Here is a 9,596-nt window from a genome sequence, read left to right as displayed (position 1 = left end):
ATCATAATGCTCCAGGTCACACAGATTCAAATCTTTCTCTAACCGCTTTCATGAGCTCGTACTGTAGGACAGTGACTTCAGTGAACGTCAGTGAAACACAGTCACCAAATCTGAACCCAGTAAAATACCCGTCACAATTATGAAGCAGATCCACAAACATTAGCACTCACGTTTAAAGACGTTCTATCAGGAGGTAACAACAGCTCAGGTAAAGTTGAGTCCTTGTTCATTTGTTATATTGATGATTTGATTTGTAATATCAGAAATATCTTTTGGTTTTTAATTAATTGCTATCAACAGCTAGTTTGTAAACTGTTACTGCTTTCTGTTTGTTGGAAGAGTGAAGGATTTAATATTGAACATAGAGTTTATACTGATGATGAAACGTCAGCAGTGCTTGTATACCTTGTCTTTTTCTGGATTCAGAATTCACCTTAAGTTTTTAAATTGAAATTGGAATAAGACACATGGTTAGGATAAGCAAATGGAACTCTTATTAATGTCAATTTCTATTTTTCCAACCTTTGTCATACTTGACATTATGTATGAGATTCTTCTCTTCATTATTGTATATTATTGTCACTGTCTAAGGTGCTTTTCTTTGTCTTTAGTGGACTCTAATAGTTATCTGTTACAGATTATCTGAACTTTTGTACCACATGTTTATATGTACAGCATATTTCATCATGTGATTTTTAGTTTTTCTTGTATTTTTCCTCCACTTTCTATAACATACGTATACAATACTACTCTAGAGGGCTTCAGATGGCTTTCTTGTGGAACACAAGTACAAAGTATACTCAAAATAGAAGAAAACACACGTTTCCGTTTAAAAAACTCCCTGATCCTCCTAATAGATGTAAATCGATTGTCTAAGCCTGTTTGCTTACCCAGTGCCAGTTGCCAGCTCTTTCATGAGAACAAAGACTTAACACAACAGGGGGAAAAGTCTGTTGAAAAACATTTAAGGTGACCGCTGACAAGTCACTCGCACCCAATAAAAACAGATATATAGTGAAGTGCAGCGAGATAAATGGCTGCTCAGTCAAGATGGTCGAGTAACAGCAGAGACGACGGGACCAAAACTATAAAATCCCAGAGTCCCACTTAACTCCAACAATGAAAGAATGAGAGGGAGTTCAGACAAGTTCGTCTGCGTCACACATGTTGGTATTTTATGACTTAAAATACACCGCTGCCTCTGACGCTGTTACAGTGACAAAGGTCCAACGACAGGGGGAGTTTTAGGAAGATAACGTTTAAAAACATGCACCAGAGGTTACGAGCAAAATAATGAAATATTAGGCCTTCACTGCACCACACACCCATCTTTGTCCTGCCTGCAGGGTTTTTAAATCTCTTCTATTCATCAACAAAGCCAATGTCTTGTTGTTGATCTATTCTTTCATAATTAACCGTGATGCTTTGTAAATCATTGTCTCTATAATGCACTCTGCATGTCCCATTATCATCAGCTCTACAAAAACAAGAATGCTAATATCCACCCATTTTAGTTTCCAACAGGTAGTTTTCTGATGTGTTATTGACTTTATTGATTATTGATTTTATTATTGAATTTAACATCTCTTTAACTCTTTCCCAGACTGTCCTTACATCATCTGAGAACTGTCATTTCATAAATGTAATCTGTGTTACCACGAGCATGCCAACCTAATCCGCATTCTAAGCAATAATTAGTTTCTAGTGGTGTTCTAGGTGTTTCCTCAGCTCATGTTCCATCTGAATTCTTTGTCATTGCACAATGAGAGCAATAAAAGTCTATTATGTTTCGAGACTTTATCTAGATTTGTTATAATCTAGCCTTAATTTATTTCTTTGTCTTTGTTTCTTTCTTTGCAATATTGATTTCAGTTGCAGATAAAGCAGAAAACACAAATCATTACATTGCTAAAATATAGATTTAAACTCATTAAACAACATACATGTATTAAACTTGGACAGTGATGAAAACACACCTGTGTAGGTGAATGATTCAAGATTACAGGAGTTTCACTTTTTAATAAAATCCTTAACAACAACCGCTGATCAATGATTAGTGAACACATAACGTGTCTCAGTCAATTCACCTTTAGCGTTCCACTAACTGAGGTCTTCAGTAAAGCCATCTTTGATACATCTGCATAAAATACAGACACAAACAAACTTCTTTTTATATCTTAGTGAAGATCTGTACCTTTGAAAAACACCTCTTATTTAGGGATCAAGGCGATAAATAAAAGTGTTTAAATATTTTGTTTCAGATGCAATATTAAAAAAGCCTTGACTAACTTGTGTTTGAAATATGTGAAGCCATTCCCAACACTTAAATGAAGTCATGTGTACATGAAGGAGTACACATTTGGTGTCCTGTCCATCTTTGGATCCATATACTTATGTCAGACAGGCTTTCCAAATATTGCTTCATGAATTTCAAAGTTTCCACAAACAACGGAAGGACTAGGCCTATATAACTCTGTGTTTTATTTCAATGTCTTTTTTTTCTCCACTTTATAAAAGGTTGGGTATAAATGGCAATGAAATGTCAACAATTACATTTCATAAACACAACAAAATATCATTCTTTATATATACTTTATCCACATTATTATCTTAATTTTATGGGTTGAATACGCCTCCAGAGTAATTTTATTTGGTGGAGAAGGGACATAAAAGGCACTTTTCATACTAAAGGTAGCAGACCCATGCCCTAGCCCCTTACCCTTACACTAACCATCACAACTAAGTGCCTAATCTTAACCCTTAAACCCTGAAAAAGGACTTAAAATGCCCCCATCATGATCAAAATGTCTACACAAAGATAGATTTGTACATTTTGTGGAGCTCACAATAAATCCAAGTACACACACATGCACACACTAAAAGACCAAAATGCTTGATTTCCACAGTCTGTGCACATGGCAAAGTTATTTCTTCACTGAGCCAAACCTGAGACATAGAAGAACATCTAAGGTTTGATTTGAGGAGAAAAACGACAGGGAACATTTGAGGTTTCATCATGGGAGGTCCGAGCAACAACTTCCACTGTTCTGGACTCATGTTCCTGAAGTCGGCAGAATGAGCAGGTCCCATGTCTGCCCCTGTCACATGTTCAGGGATCAGAGAAACTGGAGGAGCTGGGCTGTGAATGTGTGTAAGTAAGACTATGGGTTTGACCAGATCTTGAACCTGGTGGCACATGACGCCTATGAGCCACAAGCTGAGCGGCTTCTGAAGTCCAGCTGAGATCAGCAATCGACCCTGACACTAATGTCATCAAGCTGCGCTCCACATTAAATGGTCACAGTGCAAACATGGCGCCCACTTCAAAGAGTCCAGGGACTTACCTCTGAAAAACAAAGGGCATGACACTGTTCAAATACAAGCTCTTTAGGGAGCGAGTGAGACGGCAGAGATTATGAGGTGCAGCAGAAAGAACAAGGCCAGATAAACGGGAGCCGGTTTGAAGCTCTGTAACTCTGATAGTCTGCTCTTACACAGGTTTTATGTTTTCAACAAAGACTACACTTAAGTTTGACTTTATTTGATTTTGGTAATTATATATATACATATATAATACATATATATATGTTTTCATATATATATATATACATATATATATATATATATATATATATATATAGATATACATATATAGACATTTCATTTCATTTCAGACATTTTCCTTCCTTTTTCTTTAGACTGAACTAAATTATCTACAAATCTAAAAAATGGCAGATTGAGCCTTTAAAAGTGCAGAGTGTTGCAAACACTGATCAGTGTCATGGTGTGATAAACTGTAACACTGTAATAGTAGCGTTCTCATTACATATTGTGCACATATTGTGAGATATACATCACACCGCAGATACAATGATGTATGAGTTTAAAAAGGTGATGAATGTTGAAAACTAGTCGCAGCGTGACCTCTCATATGCAGCCACAGCAAAATATAAACTCACTACAAGACAACACTGCTTTTATTTTATATGTACAACATATAGACTGCAGGTTTTTTTTAGGTCATTTTCCATCACAGTCACATATATGACACAAGGACGGTAGAAAACAACAATACAGTTTTTCAGTTTCTTTCTTTCCCTTTTCTTCCTTTTGTTCACACCTCTCATCATTGTCATCCTCGCCCTTAAAAAAAAAAAAACATGATGAATCCAAAAGATCAGACAGCACAAACAAACAAAGATAATTAAATAAAGAAAATTACTAAACCAGATGCTGGCACTGTACAAAGAAAAAAAGAAACAAACAAAAAAAGGAAATAGCATAACTTAAAACGTTCCATTCTTGAATCATCCATCTTCTACCACTTTATCCTCCATATGAGGGTTACGGGGGCGCTGATGCAAATCTCAGCTGACATAGGGTGATAGGTGTGGTACACCCTGGACAGGTCGCCAGTCCTTCACAGGGACACATATAGAGACAAACAATCGTCCACTCTCACATTCACACCTACGGTCAATTGAGAGTGTCCAGTTTATTTTGGACTGTAGGAAAAAACCCCACACACCACAAGGAGAACATGCAAACTCCATGCAGAGAGGCCCTTGTTCCAACTTCTTGCTGCAAAGATAAGAGTGCTGCACCAACCGTGTGGCCCCCAGTCAATGGGCTATATGAATTTTATTTTTATTTATTTTATTCAAACATCACAAACACTGTCTGTCCTTAGACCAGAGGTCTGTCCGTGGGCCACATGTGGCCCTCCAATCGATTTCATGTGGCCCACCATGTTTTTTTAATTTACTGATCTATTTTGCATCATAAATATATTTTCATTGTGAAATGTATATCATTCCACAATTGAGAGTCTTTTATTTTGAAATACCGTCACAAATATCATTATTGCGACACCATGACGGAATATCGTGATATCATTTTAAGCTCATATTGCCTCTACTGAACAGTTGCTTTTTCTTGAGCTTTTTTGCACTTGCACTGGCACTACTTGTCAGACTAGATGCTCAGTGGCCCCCAGGTCATTTGAGTTTGAGAGCCCGGCCTTAGACCCTCACATCGAGTGAGGAAAAACTTCAGACATGCAGTCGGTGTCACAAATAGAAACATGTAAATCACAGAAATGTAAAATGTAAAAGAAAACACTAGGTAAGACATGTGACCATACGACCCATGAGTTTCTTCCACTGCTTATTCTGGTGAGGGTCACTGTGGGGGAACATGTCCGGTATGCTCTTTCTAATTCTCTTGTCTGATCAGCACAAGGCTCTTTGTCTCAGACTCCTCCCCCTTTTTTTTAACACAGGAGCTGTTGCTCTGTCCTCTTTCTCTCTGTGAGCAGCACCTTGTTAGACTGTTGCAACTGTCAGAATTCACTACCAGGCCACGCCTCCTCACTGCTCAGGACTCAGCCCACTTATTTGGCATTTTTCAAAATCAGTCATTTGGGGAGGAGTTAGCTGCAGAAGTATGAACTTAATATTTGCTGTGGCTAATGTTGCATTGCACCGTTGACCCTGTGTTTTTACTGTGTATAGGACAGTAAACGTCTTGAATCTTGAACATTTATTAGTACTTTCAAACTGAGAAACAACCATAGACAGGTAAAATAAACTTAATAGTCTTGTTTAGTGTAATGTGAATGCAGCCAGTGTGTCCTGACATGAACGTGTTGCCAACTGTCAGTAACAGTTCCACCCTGTTCCACTTTGTCGTTGGTCCAGTTAGAAAGAAATCCTTGCTCTCACTCGTCACCATTGTTGTTTCACAACATTCATTCATCTGGATCAAGGATGCGGTCACTTAAAAACAAGCTGCATTGCTTGTCCTGTATCCATTTCCTCTATTTCCCTCATTCCACCTCCTTATTCCTTCATTCCAAATCCCTTCTTTGTCAAGTATTTTTTAAAACGTACTTAAAACCCATTCTTCTCTATGGCTTTGGACCTAGTATGAGACATTGGTTTTATTGTACGACTTGTTTATCTGTGTTGTTTCTTTCTACAGTATTTTATTGTTTTATTGTTTGTTTTCAGGTCTATTAGGTCTTGTGTTTCTATATTGTATTTGTTGTATTCATCTCTGATGTACAGCACTTTGTTTCAACTGTTTTGAAAGTGCTTTATAAATAAAGTTGGTGACACATTCACAAGATGCAACACTCACATGGACGATAAGAGCAGTACAGTATAGCCATCGTCAACATTGATGATTTGAGGGATTCACATACAGTATAGCTGTGATCTTTTTGCTGCTGTTATCTCAGAAGTGACTCCACTGTTTAGAAACTGTTTGTTATCTACAGCCTGAGTTCTGTGTCCTTAGCAGAATACTCGAGTAACCTGTGTTTGTCCGTCTGACCGTGAGCTTGCTCTGCCTCATGTACGGGTGCTTGTTGACTCTTGACCTCATTGTTTGCTCTGAGCTTTAGTTTATCTGCTCTGAGGTGGATGTGCACACTCATTAAAGTTATGAATGAAAACAGAGCTGGGGATAAGGATAAATGGCTTAAATTATTCCTTTGAATAGACCTAAGTGTGTTATATTTGGGACATATAGAGTAATCTATCTAACTAAAGACAGAATGTATTTTTGTGTCAGTGAAACATGAAAATAGTTGACGCGCACTCTGTGAATATTTTCAAATATCTGTGACATAGATGTTTAAACTGAGGGAGGAAACCAAGCCAACTTCCAAATGTGTCAAACCACTGTTTGTGACTAAACCAAAAGTGCTTTTTGGAAACTCAAACCACTGGCCTTCCATTAATTAACCACAGTAGATTAAAGTCTCAAACCAATGTCCCTGCAGAGCTTATTCCAGCCTCATAATGAAGACATATTGTGTGACATATTCAAAAAAAAAAACATGAAGTTTGGGGTTGAGACAAATAAAAAAATAACAACCACCTCTTTAAAGGCAGAATTGTTTCCTCGACATTGAGGTTATTTCCATTGAAGTGAATCACCCTTTGGATTGAGACGTTTCTGGAATTGAACCTTCTAATGATTCCATGTGTCAGAAAGTTAAAGTCATACATTTGATCCAGCTTTTAAAACACTCAGGACTGTGGAGTTTGGGGTCCAGGAATAAATGTGACAAAGGGACTTTTACCTCAAAGTACATTTCTCTGGATGTTTGTTCTAAACGCAGATGTAGATGAAATCCTCATATTCACTGAGGTCACATATAAGTCAGCAGATCTGTATCCATGACAACTGAACAAACTCCATCGGTTGATGTGGCTGTGATGCAGTTGAACAAGAATGAGGTCCTCTCACGACAGGGTAAGAATGAGGTTGTTCATATGCTTGTGTTTTGCTGTGTCACCCTTGGAAAAGTAAAGGACAACTGAAATAACATCCCACGATGATTTTATACTCAGAGCTTACAGTTATTGTGAGGCTTAATGGCTGCAGGCTACAGTTAAGGTTATAGAGGTTATACACAGTATGTATCCAACAGAAATATGACTCTCACTTGTGTGTGGTTGTCCTGCAGATTAGTTGATAAAGTTAATATTTTAGATTAAATCTGGTGGGTGATATAATGCATGATTGATGTCCCCCTGTCTGTCTGTCTGTGTGTGTGTGAGACAGTGCCTGACAGGCTGCAGGTGTACATGGTTACAGTATGTACAAGTGTTTGGTTGGAGGCTGGGAGCTGATCGGTCCTGCACGGAGGGATCCAGCTCTGTTGGACTCTGCTTGAATGACTCTCACGCAGACCGCTGACTCATCTCATCTTGTCTTTGTAAACCTTTAAAATTGCATCATTGTGGTTGATGGTGGTTTCATGAGAGTTGGGAAAGAGTTGGGAGTCTCTCTTTCTTCATGTTACATCCAGGTTTTCTCCTTGGCCTGGACCTATAACATGATTCACTTCCGCTGGCTGGTGTTTGGTTCTGGACAAGTTAGCGATGTCCTGTTCGAGCTTTCTGGCTGAAAACTGCTGCTGATGCTGAACACTGCTCTGATGATGAGAGCTGGAAGAGGCTGTAAAATGTAGTAGAGCAGGGCTCTCCAACCTTTCTCCTTCTGAGCGCTACTTCTTTAACATTTATTCTCATAGCTTATTTCAACCCAAACAAGGTGAATGAGATGGTTTTGGACATTTACAAAATGCTGGTGTCCACAACTCACATTTTTTTTAGCCTCTTATGAGCAGTTATTTGAGTAAGAAGGGGACAGGAAACAACTGAGTTTGATTGGATAAAAATGGAAGCAGGTTTATGTTTGAACATTGAAAGCTTTGGCGAGCTCCTTGGAAAGGGACTGTGTTGGAGACCCCTGGAATAGAGAGCAACAGTGACATTTTCCTCCATTGATATTTTTTACAAAAATCCATTTGACATTTGAAACCAGGTCGTCCAGAAACAGGATGAATCACAACTATAAAATATTTGATTCAGTGCGAAACATATTGTAAATTGTAAGAAAGGTAAACCATGAAATGAACTGTGGGAGATCATGGCTCCTGTGTGGCCAACATGAGCTGACAGTTAACGCCACTAATCAGAGACGTTGTTACAATGCCCATGTTTTTTTTAGGGAAGGGAGTATTTCTACTTAAAGGCGCTTTCACCCATTTTGTTTTTACCACTTGGTCAAATGAAGAATAAACCCAAAATCAGTATGATGCTGCTTGTTTAATTCAAATTCTATTACAGAGTCAGATTAAATTTGACCAGTTTTTTTTATTTATTTGATTTTTTTCAGATCTTTTAGTCATTTTCTTTTCAAGTGACTTTGATGTCGACTTTTTACCAATTTTATTCTTCCTGCATGGACATGTATCTCAGATGCACTGTCTGATGATCAAATAACACATTTATCTCTGGCCCTTGAAACACTGTGAATGATAGAGTTTATATTATACGGACAAAAGCATATATAATATTGTTATATCTCAAAAATTATGGAGAAAATCAATGGGATTACTCAATGGGGTTACTCTCAGTACAAGGGTCAGCTCATCAACAAGCTCTGCTAAAAGCCTGATAACCATTCATTTGAAACATCTAAAACATGATTGACAAACACTGAGTTAAAAGACGCTGAGTTGTCACATTTGATCCAGTGCAAAAACATCAATGAGTATAGTTTTAGGTTTATAAGATGATGAATCAGATATTTCATCTTTATACTGAATAAGAGCTCAGGACAACCCAGTCATGGTGGAGTTTTACTGGAGGTCAGCCATGAACAGTGATACAGCGGAGGCCTGAGGAGGGGAGCACAGGCGCAGATCTCCACCTCACGCGTGACGTACTGAGGCCACTCGGGACTCAACATTGGCCCAGAGGAGTGAAAGTGACCAATCAGCGATAAGACATGGGGTCATGTGGAGAATAAGAGAGGGGGAGGGGTTGACATTGTATCCTGCTAATAAGAATGGAGCCTCCGCCATTTTGACAAAACGAGGAGGCGCAGAACCACACGGCGAGAGAAACGTGGTGCCGTGTATCAGCCAGACGCCATAATCCCGACCTCCTTTCAATGACCCAATACAATGTTTTAAGAGTGTTTAGAGTCCGACTCCCACCACTGTGAAAGGTGAAAGTGACTCCCCCTACCCCACCCCACCCCTCACTCCTTCACCCATGACACCAACAGCAGCT

This window comes from Solea solea, chromosome 7 (genome assembly GCF_958295425.1).
Source record: "Solea solea chromosome 7, fSolSol10.1, whole genome shotgun sequence".
Lineage (NCBI taxonomy): Eukaryota > Metazoa > Chordata > Actinopteri > Pleuronectiformes > Soleidae > Solea > Solea solea.
This window is presented reverse-complemented; position numbering follows the sequence as displayed.